Source organism: Trachypithecus francoisi, unplaced genomic scaffold (assembly GCF_009764315.1).
Source record: "Trachypithecus francoisi isolate TF-2019V2 unplaced genomic scaffold, Tfra_2.0 Lachesis_group4, whole genome shotgun sequence".
NCBI classification, from domain to species: domain Eukaryota; kingdom Metazoa; phylum Chordata; class Mammalia; order Primates; family Cercopithecidae; genus Trachypithecus; species Trachypithecus francoisi.
Window position 1 is genome coordinate 7,744,818 of NW_022681469.1, and position 18,185 is coordinate 7,763,002.

At 43.0% G+C, this 18,185-nt stretch overlaps 1 protein-coding gene and 1 pseudogene across 5 annotated transcripts in view; both read left to right on the top strand.

Annotated features, from left to right (window-relative positions):
• PRKAG2 (protein kinase AMP-activated non-catalytic subunit gamma 2) overlaps positions 1 to 18,185 on the top strand; it is a 323,078-nt gene that overhangs the window by 210,105 nt on the left and 94,788 nt on the right. The gene's annotated exons all lie outside the window — the stretch shown is intronic.
• LOC117073835 lies at positions 13,008 to 13,103 on the top strand (annotated as a pseudogene).

Sequence of the window (18,185 nt, forward strand, 5' to 3'; positions counted from 1 at the left end):
AGAGGGTTGCAAAGTGAGTGTGAGATAACAAAGTATGGGTGGAGGATGTGGACAGCTTTATCAAGAAGCTTGGTGTGAAGAGGAGATGTGAGTGAGGGCTTGGCTGGAGGAGGAGGGGACCCAGGGAGGGCACCTCTTTTAAAAGATGAGAGTGACTCAGCATGTTCCTGTGCTGATGGGAAGTTCCTGAACCTTGGATCCCACTGCACCCAGGCCTCTGTTAAATGGGAATATCGGATTTATCTCACAGGGTTGCTGTGAGGCTCAAATGAGACAATCGTGTAAAGTTACTCCCCCAAAGGCTCAACAGCTAGCAAACGCTAAAGCCAAGATTTGAACCAAGGCAGCTGGGCTCCAGAACCCACGTTCTCAGCATGGTTGTCTATCACCTCTGGGGAGGTCCGAGATTCTCAGCTGATCCAAGGTTGATGCAGCATCTTAGCTCATATACCTGATTAGGGGGTTGGCACATAGTGTCTCATGGGCCAAGTCTGGCCCACCACCTGGTTGTGTGATTAAAGTATTATTGGCACACAGCCGCATGCATTCATCTATGTATTGTCCACGCCGTTTTCATGCTGCAATGGCAGAGTGAGTTGCTGCAACAGAGACTGTATGGCTCATAAAGCCGAAATATTTCTATCTGGGCTTTTTTCAGAAAGTTTGCCAATCCGTGACTAATCTGTGCCAGAGCTTCTCTTTATACTGCTAGCCGATTGCTTGTTGGAACATCCAATGCAAAGGGGCAGATTGAGTCTCATCCCCAGAAAGGCAAGGCACAAGCAGTAGTGCTTTGCCTCCCTAAAGACGTGGAGTGCGTTCCACTGGAGAGGGCAGTGGAATTAGTCATTGGTCTTGCCCTTAATGAGGACCAGAAACCAGACTGGCCACTAAGCTGGCAAAGTGGGCCAGACGTGGTGGCTCACGCCTGTAATCCCAGCAGTCTGGGAGGCCGAGGTGGGCAGATCACTTGAGTCCAGTTGTTCAAGACCAGCCTCAGCATGGCCAAACCCCATCTCTATTAAAATTACAAAAAATTAGCTGGGCTGGTGGTGCACACCTGTAGTCCCAGCTACTTGGGAGGCTGAGGTGGGAGAATCATCTGAGCCTGGAAGGTCGAGGCTACAGTGAGCCATGATTGTGCCTGGGCGATAGGACTGAGACCCTGTTTGAAAAACAAAAGCAACAGCAACAAAAAATGTTGGCAAAGTGGTAAATAATCCAGCAGAGTTGGGACTTGAAGATTATACTCCTCACCCTCAGTGCATTATAAAATTATACACTCTGCTTTTGGGCTGATTGAGGAGATTTGAAGTAGCATAAGGTTAAGGTGGAAGGGTCTTTGTTCTTCCCCTTAACCTCCTTGAGTAAGGAAGGGCTGCACATTTGAAGCGGCACAGACGAACATCATAAACTTGCCCTTGCCTCTCTTGCCATGGTTTCCAGAGGAGTGACTTGTTCAAACTTGTGTCTTTTGTTTTGTTTTGTTTTTTAAATTTTAGAAGAGACCAGGGTTTTGCCATGTTGGCCAGGCTGGTCTCGAACTCCTGACCTCAGGTGATCCACCCACCTCAGCCTCCCAAAGATTCCCAAAGTAATCCCAAATCCAAAGGGATTACAAGCATGAGCCACTGTGCCTAGCCCAGACTTGTGTTTTATGTATTTGTTTGTTTTTAGAGATAGACTCTCCCTCTGTCACTCATGCTAGAGAACAATCATAGCTCACTGCAGCCTCAAACTCCTGGGCTCAAGTTATCCTGAGTAGCCTTTTGAGTAGCTGGGATTACCAGCAGACACCACCATGCCCGCCTACGTTTTCTTATATTGTTGAAGAGGTAGGTTCTCCCTATGTTTTCCAAGCTGGTCTTGAACTTCTGGGCTGAAGCCATCCTCCTTCCTTGGCCTCCCAAAGTGCTGGAAGCCACCACGCCCAGCATCAGACTTGCATTTTATGGAATGATTACTCCAGTAACAGGCTAGAGGCTGGAATTTATGGGGAAAAGACTAAACCAGAAAACCAGTAAAGTGCTGCAGTAGCCCAGTGAGAGGTGACAAAAGGCTGAATTAAAGTCACAGGAGTGGAGATTTAGAGGAAGGGATTCATTATAAAAGTGCAGCCTGGGTATGTGGTGTGTGGGAAGAGGACTCGAGGGGGACTCTCCAGTTTCTGGCATGAAAGGAAGGATGACAGTGTCATTAAATTAGAAAAACACTGAAAGGAGAAGTAGAGCTGGGATGAAACCTAAGTTCCATTTGGGGCACATTTTCTTTCATTCCTTTGGGACATCAAATAGAAATGGCAGGGACGTGGGTTTAGGAGTCTGGTGTGGAGAAGTCGAGGTTAGAAAAATGATTCTCTTCGTCCATTTTATTTCCCATGCGTTAAATTAACCAAATCAAGACTGAACACTTTTGGCCGGGCGCGGTGGCTCAAGCCTGTAATCCCAGCACTTTGGGAGGCTGAGACGGTGGATCACGAGGTCAGGAGATCGAGACCATCCTGGCTAACACGGTGAAACCCTGTCTCTACTAAAAAATACAAAAAACTAGCCAGGCAACGAGGCGGGCGCCTGTAGTCCCAGCTACTTGGGAGGCTGAGGCAGGAGAATGGCGTGAACCCGGGAGGCGGAGCTTGCAGTGAGCTGAGATCCGGCCACCGCACTCCAGCCTGGGCGGCAGAGCGAGACTCCGTCTAAAAAAAAAAAAAAAGACTGAACACTTTCTACCTGTATAACTGCCGGTGTGGGGAAGAAAACAAATGTCGTTTAATTCTAATAAGGGACACTTCTTTACCAATAGGGTTGTGTGAAAATGCATTTGGGGGGCTGAACATTAAATGGTGGAAAAATTACTGTACCTATTTATGCATCCTAGACGGGCTTGTCTTGATTTGCATTTAGATGAGAATTCCTTCAGCTCAGAACCGGGACTGTCCCCTAACTCATAAGCTTAGAAAAGCATTAACTTTGCTGGCGAGGTATCCTTGGTATGACTGTGACACAAAACCTAATACCAGTGTTCCCTTAATGACTCAGGAGAAAGTAGCCATTGAAATGGTGGAAAAGTTTAGAACAAGCTTCCTTTGCCATCTCTCTGAGAAGGAACGCATGCCCTGTTAATAAATGACCGCCCAGCCTCTCTCACCGTGCTTGAGTAAACCTGTTTCAAAGGGTTGTGTATTTTTTCCACCCTTTTGGAGGCTTTGTGCAGGACTCTAAAGCATTGTTATTCTAAGTCCTGAGTAAGAATGTCAGCTGCTCATCATGGCATGATTACAGACAGTGGTATATTTTATGTTTTAAAAAATGGAAATTGAAACAGGTGGTTCAATAAAAAGCTTTCCAAGGAACTACACAGATGAAATTCTAATATGATTTCTGCAGCTCTGCCCATGATTTCCTCTTCACATGCTGAATCAAAAGCCCTTTGGGAGGCCACAGGGATGGATCATAAGAGGTCGGGAGTTCAAGACCAGCCTGTCCAATATGGTGAAACCCCGTCTCTACCAAAAACACAAAAATTAGCCAGGTGTGGTGGCGTGCACCTGTAGTCCCAGCTACTCGGGAGGCTGAGGCAGGAGAATTGCTTGAACCCAGGAGGCGGAGGTTGCAATGAGCCAAGATTGCACCACTGCACTCCAGCCTGGGCGACAGAGCAAGACTCCATCTCAAAAAAAAAAAAGACAGTGAAAAAAGCCCATGGCTAGTTCTTTCACAAATTGGTCAGGCTATTCAATTATGATGGTTTGGTCTGATTAAGCCATTACTTACTTTGCATTTGATTTTTTCAAATCACAGACGTCTAGAGAAGTATTTGGTTCTCTCTTTTAAAAACAACATTCCTCTAAGATGAAGAAGTTCTGGAGATTGGTTACACCACAGTGTGAGCATACTTAATACTACTGACTGTCTACTGGAGAATGGTTAAGATGGCAAATTATGCTCTGTGTATTACACCACAACTCAAACTTTTTAAAAATGACCTTCCTCTGATTATAAAACGAAAAACACAAAAAAGAAAATTAAAACTTCCTGGAATTCCGCCACTTTGAGTCAAATAGATAAATTCCGGTGTCACATTTTTGCCCAGCTTTTGTTGTTCTGTAATACACAAATATAGAAATGGACAGATAACAGATGTAGACCCTGCTAGAGACTGTTTAGCAATTTAGCTTTTCACTTAATAGTATAATCAGGTCCCTGTCTTCAATTTACATGGTTTCATTGTTGGAGGAATGTCATTTTTTAAAGTATTATTTTCATAAAATCTAGTAGGCAACACAGTATAAGTACTGCTCCATACAATTCAAATTATAAAGCAAACTACTGGGTCTAATATAGTAAACAACAAATGTTACATATAGCCTGGAGAGCATTTATTGTATACCAAAACCATTGGATAGAGATTGTATTGCTATTTGGATAAAAATCGTGCAATTTCAGTGGAATGGTTCACTATGAATCAGATTCTTTTAAGAAACTAAAGGCCGGGCGTGGTGGCTCAAGCCTGTAATCCCAGCACTTTGGAAGGCCGAGACGGGCGGATCACAAGGTCAGGAGATCGAGACCATCCTGGCTAACACGGTGAAACCCTGTCTCTACTAAAAAATACAAAAAAAAAAAAAAAACTAGCTGTGCGAGGTGGCAGGCGCCTGTAGTCCCAGTTACTTGGGAGGCTGAGGCAGGAGAATGGCATAAACCCGGGAGGCGGACCTTGCAGCGAGCTGAGATTCGGCCACTGCACTCCAGCCTGGGCAACAGAGGGAAACTCCGTCTCCAAAAAAAAAACTAAGTATATAGTACTTCAGTACCAGGGAGGCTGTAAAAGTTTCTGAGTCATTTGCCTGCCCAAGACTCAGCTGCCAGTTTGAGAAGCTGGGAGATTGAAAGAAAGGAGATTTTCCTTCTTAAGATCTGTCCATGTTCCTGGACTTGAATCTGCCCTTTCACTTTTATTATGTCTAACAATTAAAGATTGATTTGGGGAATCTCTGAATACCAGTCTATGTGTTCACTACTCAGATCTAATAATACTAGCATTGGGATGTGGTATTAATATGGTTTATTCTTTTCCAGAATGTAGGAATGAATTGTGGAAATAATTTTTTTTTGAGACAGGGTCTCACTCTGTCACCCAGGCTGGAGTACAGTGGCATGATCAGAGCTCACTGTAACCTCGAACTCCCAGCCTCAAGCAGTCCTCCTGCCTCAGCCTCCCAAGTAGCTGGGAATACTAGCATGCACTACCATGCCTGGCAGAGAAATAATTTTCATGAGCCAAGGGTGATATGTTCAGACGCAGCTAGTGGGAAAATATATACTTAATTCATTCAGAATTTTTTCTAGTATAGCCTCCAAGAGGATATCTATAATAGCACTCCGTGCTGAAATAATCACAGACATTGTCTTCAAACTAAAGCCTTTGTCTTAGCTTAAGAATGTGTGATCCTTTCTGTTCCCAGGACACATGTCTATAGATGGGACTGTGTTTACAGCCTGCCTGCCTACTTATTCAATCTCACAAATGACCAATTAAAGAAAAATTCTATTTCCCATCAGGCATTAACTATATATTGCATTTAGTCTACACAATAGTTTCACACGCATCTGTCTGCCCAGTCACCATGTGCGAACCCCTGTGTTAAGATATCTGTGTGGTGTGAGAAGAAAAGCTTCAAAGTCAACACAAATACTGATCCATGCCCTTTTATAAGGTGGTAAAAGCAAATACAAAGGGCTTTTAGAACCAGTAGACTCAGAACATCATGAACATTTACCCTGTTAACCTGACTTAAATGGGAGTGGTGTACATGCCATGGACTCCCCTGAACAAAGCAAAGTCAATTTTCTATTTTTCTGAGAAACAGAAGCAGGAGGCAGAAAGAGCAGTAGAACAGGAATCTATGGCCTGGATAAAACAAACACAAATAATTTTTTTAAGTCTGTGCAAAACAAAATCATAAAGACACAGCTTTTTAAATAATCCACCTAGATCAAATGTCAGAAGATGGAATTGTATTTACAAATATATTTCACTGAGTGGCTTGGTGGATAGAAAAAGATCAAATTTTATTTCTGTTCAAACAGCACTGTCACAAGTTACTCTGAATCATGGTTGATTGCTCAGGCATCGGATCCCCTCACTTCTCAAGAAAGTCAGCAAAATCTTCCCGCAGCTCAACACGGTACCAGCAATACTGTCCCCATCCGTTATATTTCATTCCCTCCCCTCCAATCTTACTGAATTACATTCCGAGTTGACTCAGCAGATCATCGTCATCGGTAATTAGGAAATTCTTTGCCTCATTTCCAGCTTAGTCCTTTAATATAAATGGGCACCAGTCAAATAATAGACACTGGCTTTTCATTTGTCTACACCAGAAATAACCTGATAGAACACGTATAATGTGTTCTGCTAGATGCTTAGTGATAGAGCTGTAGGTTATTTTAAAATCATCTTATAACATGTTCTTCATTAATGTGCTTGGGATAAGCTTATTTTGTACTGTTTCGGTGTGTGTTCGCACCCCAATACTGAATTAGATCAGGCATATTTGGTGGCAAATAATTTTTGAAAATGTCATTTTCAGCCTTAAAATAATTTTCAATGGACTTGGCAAATGCATAGAACAACTCTTGCTTTATAGGTGCTCTGGGATCTATGGAATACATTTTTCCATCTGTTTTGTTTTGTTTTGTTTTGTTTTGTTTTGTTTTGACAGTCTCGCTCTATCACCCAGGCTAGAGTGCAATGGCGCAATCTTGGCTTACTGCAACCTCTGCCTCCCAGGTTCAAGCGATTCTTCTGCCTCAGCCTCCCAAGTAGCTGAGATTACAGGCATGCACCACCATGCCCAGCTAATTTTGTATTTTTAGTAGAGATGGGGTTTCACCATGTTGGTCAGCCTGGTCTCAAACTCCTGATCTCATGATCCACCCACCTCGGCCTCCCAAAGTGCTGGGATTACAGGCATGAGCCACCGCACCCAGCCCCATTGTTCTTATTTATTTATTTTTATTTATTTATTTGTTTTGAGATGGACTCTTGTTCTGTCACCAGACTGGAGTACAGTGGCGCAATCTCGGCTCACTGCAATCTCTGCCTCCTGGGTTCAAGTGCTTCTCCTGCCTCAGCCTCCAGAGTAGCTGGGACTACAGGTCCCTGCCACCACTGCCTGGCTAATTTTTGTATTTTCAGTAGAGACGGGGTTTCACCATGTTCACCAGGCTGGTCTCAAACTCTTCACCTCAGGTGATCCACCCTCCTTGGCCTCCCAAAGTGCTGGGATTACAGGTGTGAGCCACTGAGCCCAGCCTCCATCATTCTTTAAACACAGTATTGTTTATGTGTCTTACTGTACAAATAAAAACAAGCATTTGACACATTTGACTTCTCAAAGTAGATGGAGCTGCTTTTCTGTCTCATCCTCACAGCCCAATGCAGTTAGTCTCTTCTGTCTGGTGTCTAGACTATGAAGGTAGGGGCCTGGATTCAAACCCACTTGTTGGTGCCTGTTATGGGCCAGCCATACACAAGTTCAGTTCATTCTCACGACAGTCCTGCAAAGGAGATGTTATTACCTCCATTTTGCAAGTTAAGAACCAAGGCTTAGAAAAATAAAATCTACTGGAGATTGTATGTAGTAAATGATAGAGATAGGATTCAAATTGAGACCTACCTTTGAAATCCACATTCTTTTCACTTTACCAAATGGCACCCTCCACCCCCAAACCAAGAAAAGCATTTATTGCCTGCCACCTAGCCTGAGCCAAGACCTATACCAGGCACACAGTAGACATTGGCACGAGGCTCAGAGACTGACACATAGAACAGTCCAGCAGTGAGTCATTGGCGTAGCTGGGACTCAGAGCCAGAACTGTTGAGAGAGGAAAGGTACGAGCTTTGAGCCCAACCTATGTCTTCTTCCATAGGCACTGTTTGCTTTCTTCATTTTATATACGCTCTGGTCACATGATTTGACTTTGAGAATATTCTTCAAAATCTTAATTAAAATCAGTTAACAGCTGATGAATACCCTCCCACACCATTTTTTTTTTTTTTTTTTTTTTGAGATGGAGTCTCGCTGTGTCACCCAGGCTAGAGTGCAGTGGCGCAATCTCAGCTCACTGCAACTTCTGCCTCCCAGGTTCAAACCATCCTCCTGTCTCAGCCTCCCGAGTAACTGAGATTCCAGGCGTGTGCCACCATGCCCCGCTCATTTTTGTATTTTTAATAGAGACAGGGTTTCACCATGTTGGCCAGGCTGGTCTCGAACTCCTGACCTCAAGTGATCCACCTGCTTTGGCCTCCCAAAGTGCTGGAATTACAGGCTTGAGCCCCCGAGCCTGGCCTAAATATGCTTTTGAGATTTTACCTTTGCACTTTTGAATTCCACAATGTTACTTGAATCAAACTACTGATCCAATATAATCAAGTTACCTTTCATTCTCAAATCAGGAAACAACAACATCAAAAGAGGAAACACATTTTTGATTTATTTACACATGCTACCTAAGACATTGGCATCCCTCTACCTACATCCTAACAAATGGATTCAATCCTTCAAAGGTTTATGTTTAGCTAAATGTGTTGTTGGATTAAGATATTTGCATATGGAATAAATCCTAGGGTTTGTTGTTGTTGTTGTTGTTTTGAGATGCAGTCTTGCTGTTGCCCAGGCTTGAGGGCAGTGGCACAGTCTTGGCTCACCGTAACCTCCACCTCCTGGATTCAAGCAATTCTTCTGCCTCAGCCTCCCAAGTAGCTGGGATTAGAGCTGCCTACCACCATGTGCAACTAATTTTTGTATTTTTAGTAGAGATGGGGTTTCACCATGTTGGCCAGGCTCGTCTTGAACTCCTGACTCAGGTGATTCACCCTCCTCAACCTCCCAAAGTGCTGGGATCACAGGCATGAGCCACCATGCCCGGCCAAATTCTGGGTTTTCTTATTGTCATGAAGTGTAGTTTGTATTGTCATCTTTTTAAAATTTTTAGTTATTTCCAGTTTTTCTTGACTCATTAGATAACAAACTTATAGTTATCAATGGTTATAATAAATGATTATGTACTTAAAATTTTTAAAACTTAACTATAATAAAGCACAATATAGTGCTACTCAGGTTTCAGGTTTAAAAAATTAGACTGAGTTTTTGTTTACTGATAAAAATTCCAGGGTTTCAAACAGCTGTATTGCTGTTAATGAAATTTATAAATTAAGTTTGCCTGTTTGACTTTTACCATGTCACAGAGAAATAACTAAATGAATTTTCACCAGATTTGGGTAGTATGTTCGAGATGGGCTGACTGAAAGTGTAGGCTATGTGGGGTGTGACAGTAATTTACTGAGCTCTTACTAAGTGCTGGCACTCTTATAAGTGCTTTCTGTGTCATTAACTCGCATATTCCTTACCGCTCTGTGAGGTAGGTGTTGCTACGATCCCATTTTACAGATGAGGAAACTGAGGCACAGGCAGCTTCATGGATGTTTCACAGCACACGGGGCCCTGTGTTTAGATGAGTCCCATCCTTGATTTAATGCTCTATTGTCATAGTCTTGAAATTCCCAATTTTTGAACAAGGGACCTCTCATTTTCTTTTTACTCTGGACCTGGCAAATTATGTAGCCAGTCCTGGAGCAATTTAATACATTGCTCAAGCCAGGGTTAAGCCCAAGTAGTATGTCCAGAATCCACACTCCTTACCATTGCTGAACTACCCTTGGAAACTGAGTTTTAGTCCCAGAGACGCTGCCAAGCCACCAAGCGGCTGTGGGCTTCTTGCCCAGGGTGCGACTTCGCACACAGGTGATCCTGCATGGGCTGTGTTAGGGTCCAGCAGCAGAGAGATTAAGGAGGACTCACGATTCTTAGGGGCGATCGGCTCGTATCTAATAGGCTATTTTGAAGAGGAAAATGGAAAAAGCAATGCCTCACAGAGTACTTTTGGGCCGAATACCTTTGAATGGCATTGCAGGGCTGTCTGTCCAGAGATGGCACACTCTTTCATTTCTCTGATTTGATGTCCTTCAAGGATACAAAATGTTGCTGTTTCTTTCTGAAAGAATACCCAAGAAATAACAAGTAAAAAAATACAAATATAATGACTTGTTCACATATTTCCTGAGTAATACTTGCAGTTTGAGTCCCTCTCCTCAGGTTAAATTTGGGAATATTTCATTTTCAAGAGTGAATTCAACAACAACAACAACATATCCCAGCCGGACATGGTGGCTCATGCCTGTAATCCCAGCAGTTTGAGAGACCAAGGTGGATGGATTACTTGAGGCCAGGATTTCGAGGCCAGCCTGGCCAACATGGCAAAACCCCGTCTATACTAAAAATACAAAAATCAGCCAGGCGTGGTGGCGCACGCCTGTAGTCCCAACTACTTGGGAAGCTGGGGCATGAGACTAGCTGGAATCCAGGAGGTAGAGGTTGCAGCAAGCCGAGATCATACCACTGCACCCCAGCCTCGGCCATAGAGCAAGACTCTGTCTCAAAAAAAAAAAAAAAAAAAAAAATCCAGCATATCCTGAGATACTTTGACATTTCTCATCCTCCTCTACTTTGTCTCCATTTACTGTCTCTGGCACTTTCTCCAGTATCAGACTGAGCATAGTAAAATCACAGGAGAAAGATGACAAAAAGGAGAATGAATTATAGTACACTGTATGGTTTGGCTCAGGTGTCAGTAGTAGTTGCATAGTCGTAATAAGTCGAAACCCTGAATATTGACGTAGCAAAAGAAGTCATAACTGTATGGACAGTGGGAGGAAGGGTTTGGGGGCAAGGTGCATTCGAGAGTGGTAATCTTGATTGGCATAGGGAAAAAAATAGAAATGACTAACATCAGTGAGCCGCATGAGTTAAGGAGGAGAAGCTAGCAATGCTGTGATTGTGTCTGGGGTGCAAGAAGACTGCAAGAAGGCAGGCTGGGGGATGGCTTGCTACAAGCTTCGCCCTCACCCTTCACCATGGGACATCCTGTAGACATATTTCTTTGAAGGCAAAGTTAAATGGAAGAAAGGCTTTCCTGGTTGGCGTATCCATGATCAGCCAATGAGCACTGTATGACTATTTCAAAATGATGGGTTTGTCTCTCTAGCAACAGATAAAGAAAACCCCAGTATCTATAAACCACAAAGAAATTATCCTCATTTTGAAAACATCATGATTTAAAACATCTAAAATAATTATGATAATTTTTAAACAAGTGAAATTATATTGCATATAAAGGTATTTATCAACTTAAGTAGGGTTCAGTCTCTTGAGGAATAGAAATTTGACAGATTTCTGTCATTATGAGTACATGAAAGGATTGGGCTCATCTGCAGTGAGACATATACCAAGTCTATATGATTTTTGTTTGTTTGTTTTGAGATGGAGTCTCGCTCTGTCACTTACGCTGGAGTGCAGTGACACAACTTCAGCTCACTGCAGCCTCCAGCTCCAGGGTTCAAGTGATTCGCCTGCCTCAGCCTCCCGAGTAGCTAGGATTACAGGTACCCATCACCATGCCTGGCTAATTTTTGTATTTTTAGTAGCAACTCGGTTTCACCATGTTGGTCAGCCTGATCTCAAACTCCTAACCTCAGGTGATCCGCCCGCCTCAGACTCACAAGGTGCTGGAATCAGAGGCATGAGCCACCGCACCCAGCCCCAAGTCTGTAAGATGTTAAAAAAGAATTTTCAACCCATTCCTGTTTGCTTCTCTGTTGCATTCCAACCCATGATTCAGATTCTGGTAGCCTGAGGTTATCCAGGTTGTCGTATCGGTGGGTGGGAATAACTGAATTATGTACATTTTGTTAATTACCCAGAACTCATAAGGGCAATTTTTTTTCCTGTTTTCGATCTAAAGGGGACTGAAGCTATATTAATCAGCACTAGAATAGTCTAAATAAAACCCCTTGCACTTTAAGATATGTATGTGGTAAAGTATTTAGGCAAAAAAGCTAATGTGTTTTTTTTTGGTTTTTTTTTTTTTTGAGACGGAGTCTCGCTTCCTCGCCCAGGCTGGAGTGCAGTGGCCGGATCTCAGCTCACTGCAAGCTCCGCCTCCCGGGTTTACGCCATTCTCCTGCCTCAGTGAGCCTCCCGAGTAGCTGGGACTACAGGCGCTGCCACTTCGCCCGGCTAGTTTTTTGTATTTTTTAGTAGAGACGGGATTTCACCGTGTTAGCCAGGATGGTCTCGATCTCCTGACCTCGTGATCCGCCCGTCTCGGCCTCCCAAAGTGCTGGGACTACAGGCTTGAGCCACCGCGCCCGGCCTGTATTTTTTTTTTAACGAGCAAATTTAATGATAATTTTTTCACATTGAAAACGCTACTAATGCTGTGGTTGAGATAAAGGGAACAGGACCTCTTGGTTTATAAAAGGTAGTAGAAATTTGGATTATAGCTGTGCTGGGCTCTACTGTGATGATTAAAATTAAAGTTTTTTCTGTTAATAATCAAAGTGAGATTTCCGTTTCAATAAAAATGGAAAGAAGTGCCTACCTAACACAATTCTATGGCTGTACATTCGGAGGAAAGGAGGCAAGGGGTATTTCCTTTACCTTTTATCAGCGCCTGAGTTATTTCTGAGCTTGAGGTCTTGCTGTATGGCAGTTCAGTCGTTATCAAATCAGTTGGTTTCAGGAACCCTGTGTACTCAGGATTATTGAGACCTAAACAAGCCAGGTGTGGTGGCTCACACCTGTAATCCTAACACTCTGGGAGGCTGAGGTGGGCAGATCACTTGAGCCCAGGAGTCCAGGACCAGCCTGGACAACATGGTGAAACCCCATCTCTACAAAAAAAAATTAGCCAGGTGTGGTGGCTCGCATCTGTAGTCCCAGCCTCTGGTGAGGAGGACCACTGGAGCCTGGGGATGAAGAGGTTTCAGTGAGCCCTGATCATGCCCTTGTACTCTAGCCTGGGTGACCCGATGTCAAAAAGAAAAAAGAGAGCCCCAGTGGGATTTTTGGGGGTATGGATTCCATCTACTAATATTTACCATATTATGTGCTGCTTTGACAGCACATATACTAAAATTGGAATGATACAGAGAAGATTAGCAAAACAAAAAAAATTACCATATTATAAATTAAAACTGTTTTTAAATATTATTGTGAAAAGATCAATAATAAACTCGTTACATATTAGCATAAATATATCTTTATGAAAACGAACTCCTTTTTCATTGCTACAAAGCTTTTGAATGTCTAGGGTAGAAGAATTCGGTGGGATTCTCAGATCTGCTTCGGCACCCAGTCTGTTGCCATATGTTGTTTTGGTTGAAGTACATGAAGAAAATCAAGCCTCAGGCAGATAGGCAGTTGGAAAAAAAGAGGAGTGTTTTGGTTACCTCTTCAGATAATTGTGGATAGCCTTCTTGACAAGCGGTAGGGTTTTTTAAATATTTAACTGCTAAATAACAATCGTATATAATTATGGGGTACACTGTGATGCTATGATATGTGTCTACAATGCAGAATGATTAAACCAAGCTAATTAACGTATCTGTCACCTCACATACCTATCATTTCTTTGTGGTGGGAACACTTAAAATCTACACTTAGCACTTTTTATTATTAACTGTAGTCACAGTGTTGTGTAATCCAAGAGAACTTATTTCTCCCATGAAACTGAAACTTTGTACACTTTGGCCAACCTCCCACCTTTCCCCATCCACCCCCACCCCCAGTCTCTGGAACCTCCATTCTACTCGCTGCCTTTATGAGTTTCACTGTTGATAATATACAAGTGAGCTCATGCAGTATTTGTCTTTCTTTCACTTAGCATGATGTCATCTGTGACAACATGGATGAACCCAGAGGACAAGTGGTAGTTCCTTGAAGGTTAGCAGCAATGTGAAATCTGACACCATATCAATGAGCTTTTCGGAGCCTGGTTACTAGAGTCTGTTATGTTAGAATCTGTCCATCTATCCTGCATTTTGGGTTTTTTGTTTGTTTGTTTTTAGGTGGAGTCCTGCTCGGTTGCCTAGGCTGGAATGCAGTGGCGCAATCTCAGCTCACTGCAACCTCCACCTCCTGGATTCAAGAGATTCTCCCACCTCAGCCTCCCAAGTAGCTGGGATTACATGCACCTGCCACCAAGCCCAGCTAATTTTTGTATTTTTAGTAGAGATGGGTTTTCACTATGTTGGCCAGGCTGGTCTCAAACTCCTGACCTCAAGTGATCCGCCCACCTTGGCCTCCCATAGTACTGGAATTACAGGCATGAACCACCATGCCTAATCCTATCTTGTATTTCGAATGGATCTTTCACCCGTGCATGATTTTGTAATACCATGCGTTAGTCATTTAGAAAATACTGGATCACTGACTAATGCAGATCTTCCAAATAGGAACACATTTTATTACACAATAACTACGAAGCATTTCTTAATAACACCATTTATCTCCCCAGAGAAATCTCTAAGTATGGGGAAGTTGTCAAGCTCATTGTCAAGTAGGTTTCCAAAATTCTACTTTTTGCTTGAAAACTCAAACTTTGACCACAAATATGTCAGTTATTTTCCTTGCAGTGACAGGCTCAGTTTATTCATTTTGGAAAAAACTGTCTACCAAATACTCAGGTCCAAATAACTACAATTTTTCAGGGTTTTAAAAGCAGCTCAGTTGCACGTGTTTTCCTCAAGAACATCATCATAGGTTGCAATGGGAATGTTTTATGTGCACCACTCATTTCGTCACACAGAATATTAAAAAGACGCATACTCAAGAGCTGAGATTTAATAAAATGAATAAATGTATGGCATTATCAAAGACCTTCTTAAATGACACTGGCCTTCTCCCCTGGAGTAGGAGGCTGTCACAGTTTGCCACTGCCTTGATGTGAATTAAGGCACCAGAATTTGCCACGGTGCTGACATTGATGGGGAAAAGCAATGGTGGGTAAAAAGCAAATGACGCCTTAGTGTTGGCACAAGAAGTTTCCAGCTGTAGACTCCCTGAAAAGGTTTCATGGACCTCAGGAGTCCTCTGGCCACTTTTCAAACTGCTAGTGTAGCGTGTCAGTGTATGTCACTGTTGTCAAGCATTACTGTCATCCACAGATCTTTAGGAACACAGAGACAGGAACTGCTGAATTTGGTGGGATTTATGACCATAACCCCTCCCCCTGCTGTGGTTCCAGTCTTAACATGCAAACCATTCCCTAGAGGTAAAGTTTGCTTAATTGCCCACTTCTCAGCAGAAAAATCATTAACCATTGCCATTTTTCTTCTAAACTTTTTTTTTTGAGACTGGGTCTCGCTGTCACCCAGGCCCACTTCTCAGCAGGAAAATAGTCAACCATTACCATTTTTCTTTTAGACTTTTTTTTTTTTTTAAGACAGGGTCTCACTCTATCACTCAGGCTGGAGTGCAGTGATGTGATCACGGCTCACTGCAGCCTCCACCTCCCGGGCAATCCTCCCGCCTCAGGCTCCTGAGTAGCTGGGACTACAGGCGTGTGCCACCATGTCTGGCTAACTTATTTTTTTTTTAATTTTTGCTATTTAAAAAAAATAGAAATACCAAGTAGTCATTACGCTTTGCCACTCCCATATGGGGATGTGTGTTGGGGGGGCACACTTCCTCCAGATATGTAGAATTAGATACCTACATATACCTTTAAAAAGCACTGTATGAGTCCATTCTCTCGCGGCTATAAATACCTGAGACAGGGTAATTGATAAAGAAAAGAGGTTTAATTGGCTCACAGTTCCACAGGTTGTACAGGAAGCATGATGTTGGTATCTGCTCGGCTTCTCTGGAGGCTTCAGGAAACTTATCATCATGGCGAGGTGAAGGGGCCACACATACCTCATGTGGCGGGAGTAGGAGCAAGAAGGAGGGGAGGCGCTGCATGCTTTTCAGCAACCAGCTCTCATGGAAAGTCACTATCACAAGGACAGCACTGAGGGGATGGTGCTAAACCATTCATGAGAAACCACCCCCATGATCCAGTCACCTACCAGCCCCACATCCAACAATGGAGATTACAGTGGGGTGTGAGATTTGGGTGGGGACACAGATCCAAACCATATCAAGCACAACCAACGTGACAAAAGTTGGTACACACTAATTTTTCATCATATTACTTGCAACTTAAAAATGCAGTCTTGGCCAGGCACGGTGGCTCACACCTATAATTCCAACACTTTGGGAGGCCAAGGTGGGCAGATCACTTGAGATCAGGAGTTCGAGACCAGCCTAGACAACATGGTGAAACTCCATCTCTGCTGGAAATACAAAAATTAGCCAGGTGTGGTGGTAGGCGCCTGCAATCCCAGCTACTCAGGAGGCTGAGGTGGGAGAATCATTTGAATCTGGGAGATGGAGGTTGCAGTGAGCCAAGATCACACCATTGCACTCTAATCTGGGCAACAGAATGAGACTCTGTCTCAAAATAAAATAAAATAAAAATTAAAGTAAAATAAAGTAAAATAAAATAAATGGTTTAAATCATTCCTTCCCTCAGGCCTAACTTAGTACAGAAGCTGGCTACTTGCTCTTCGGGTGAAGGGAAATTTGAGCACATTTAGTGACAAGAACATTCCTTTAACTCATATCCCATATGAATGACTACGTCTTTCAGGCAAGGGGCATCAGAAGATATACCCTCTATTTCTTATTATCTAGTCTCTGATCATAAAAAGGAAAAAAAAAAAGAAAAAAATCCTGGCCCTCTACTCACATACCTGATTTTCCCCCTTTCTTTCTGTTTTTTTTTTTTTTTTTAAGAGATAGGGGTCTCACTGTGTTGCCCTGGATTAAAACTCCTGGGTTCCAGCCATCCTCCTGCCTCACCCACCAATGTAGCTGGGACTACACACACGGACCATTGCACCCAGCCCTCTATTACATTTCATTTTAAAGTAAACTATTATTTTACAGTACTTGACTCGAATTGATTTCATGACCCATGAGTGGGTCACAGTTTACAGTTTTAAAAACACTGGTTGAGATTTTCATTCCCTAAAGCCTGGTTTCTCATTCCAATTATAGCAAATGTCTTTTTGTTGCAGTTACTGGGGTTGCTTGTTAAATTGATGTCTCTTCCCTTTTACCCTTCGAGAAGACACCGGCCCCTCCTAGCAATGTCTCCGCACTTTTCCCGGGTGCCCCCAGCCCTTCGTGCTGACTCTGCTCGTTCTCACACACCAGTTTTCCCAAAGCAGGGGGCATGAGGACCACGGTGGGATGCAGGATGCTTTCAGGCAGTATAAGGATAAATGTTTTCATAGCGACGTTTTTGTATATCATGGAAAAATACATCTAGAACCTCAAAACCTATGATTTCATGGAATTGTTGCCTAAGGGAAGACTTGGGGGTTTTTTAAAGTCAATTTAAATAATTGTAGGTTGTATGGGGATATGATAGAATGACAACTGCCCAAAGTTTGGGAGGCATAGCTGATGAATCAAAAACCTCTGTCATTCTTCCTCAGCATGATCCACACCACCCACCCCTCCTCTCCGCCAAATGACGCTGGAAGCTACTCTGGTTACACACCAAAGGTACTTTTTTTGGACAGCCAAGTAATATCTGAAGTTTAACAGATTTATTGCAGCATTCCTCCTTTATTCTTACCTCACACAGGCCCATTCCATCCCTGTTCCCTGACATTCCCAATCTCTTTCGTATTTACTTTCTAATCCACAAAGTTGAAGCTGTTCTTATCTCTGCAGTACCTCTGACCTGCTCACTTAATTTTTACATTCATTGTAAAGACGTCTTCAATATCCCCACTGACTCCAGGCTCTCCCGCAGCCAACCCTCTCTACTGTATGCAGATATTACGATTTTTTTATATTGCCAAAAACGATTTGAGAATATCTACATTCACTTCTTACATGCAATCCTACGAAATCCAATTCCATTCCTTTCACTCCCAGTGGTCTCCTCCAATCTTTCTTTCACTTCTCTACAAGAATGCTCCACTCTCAGATAAAGGCCATCGGCACATCCTCACCTTCAGGCTCTTCCTCTGCCACAGCCGCCACCCGAATGCCCACCTTTCCTTGCTCCCTTCAAAATCTGCCTCTGCACATCTCTATGGGAAGCCTTCCTCTCAAGATTTCCTCAGCATTGGTGCCCACTATGCAGTTGTTATAGTTTTTTATTATTTATATTACTTTGTAATTTTTTACAGTGTGATATCTGCAGAAATCTGGTTTCCCCAGTTAT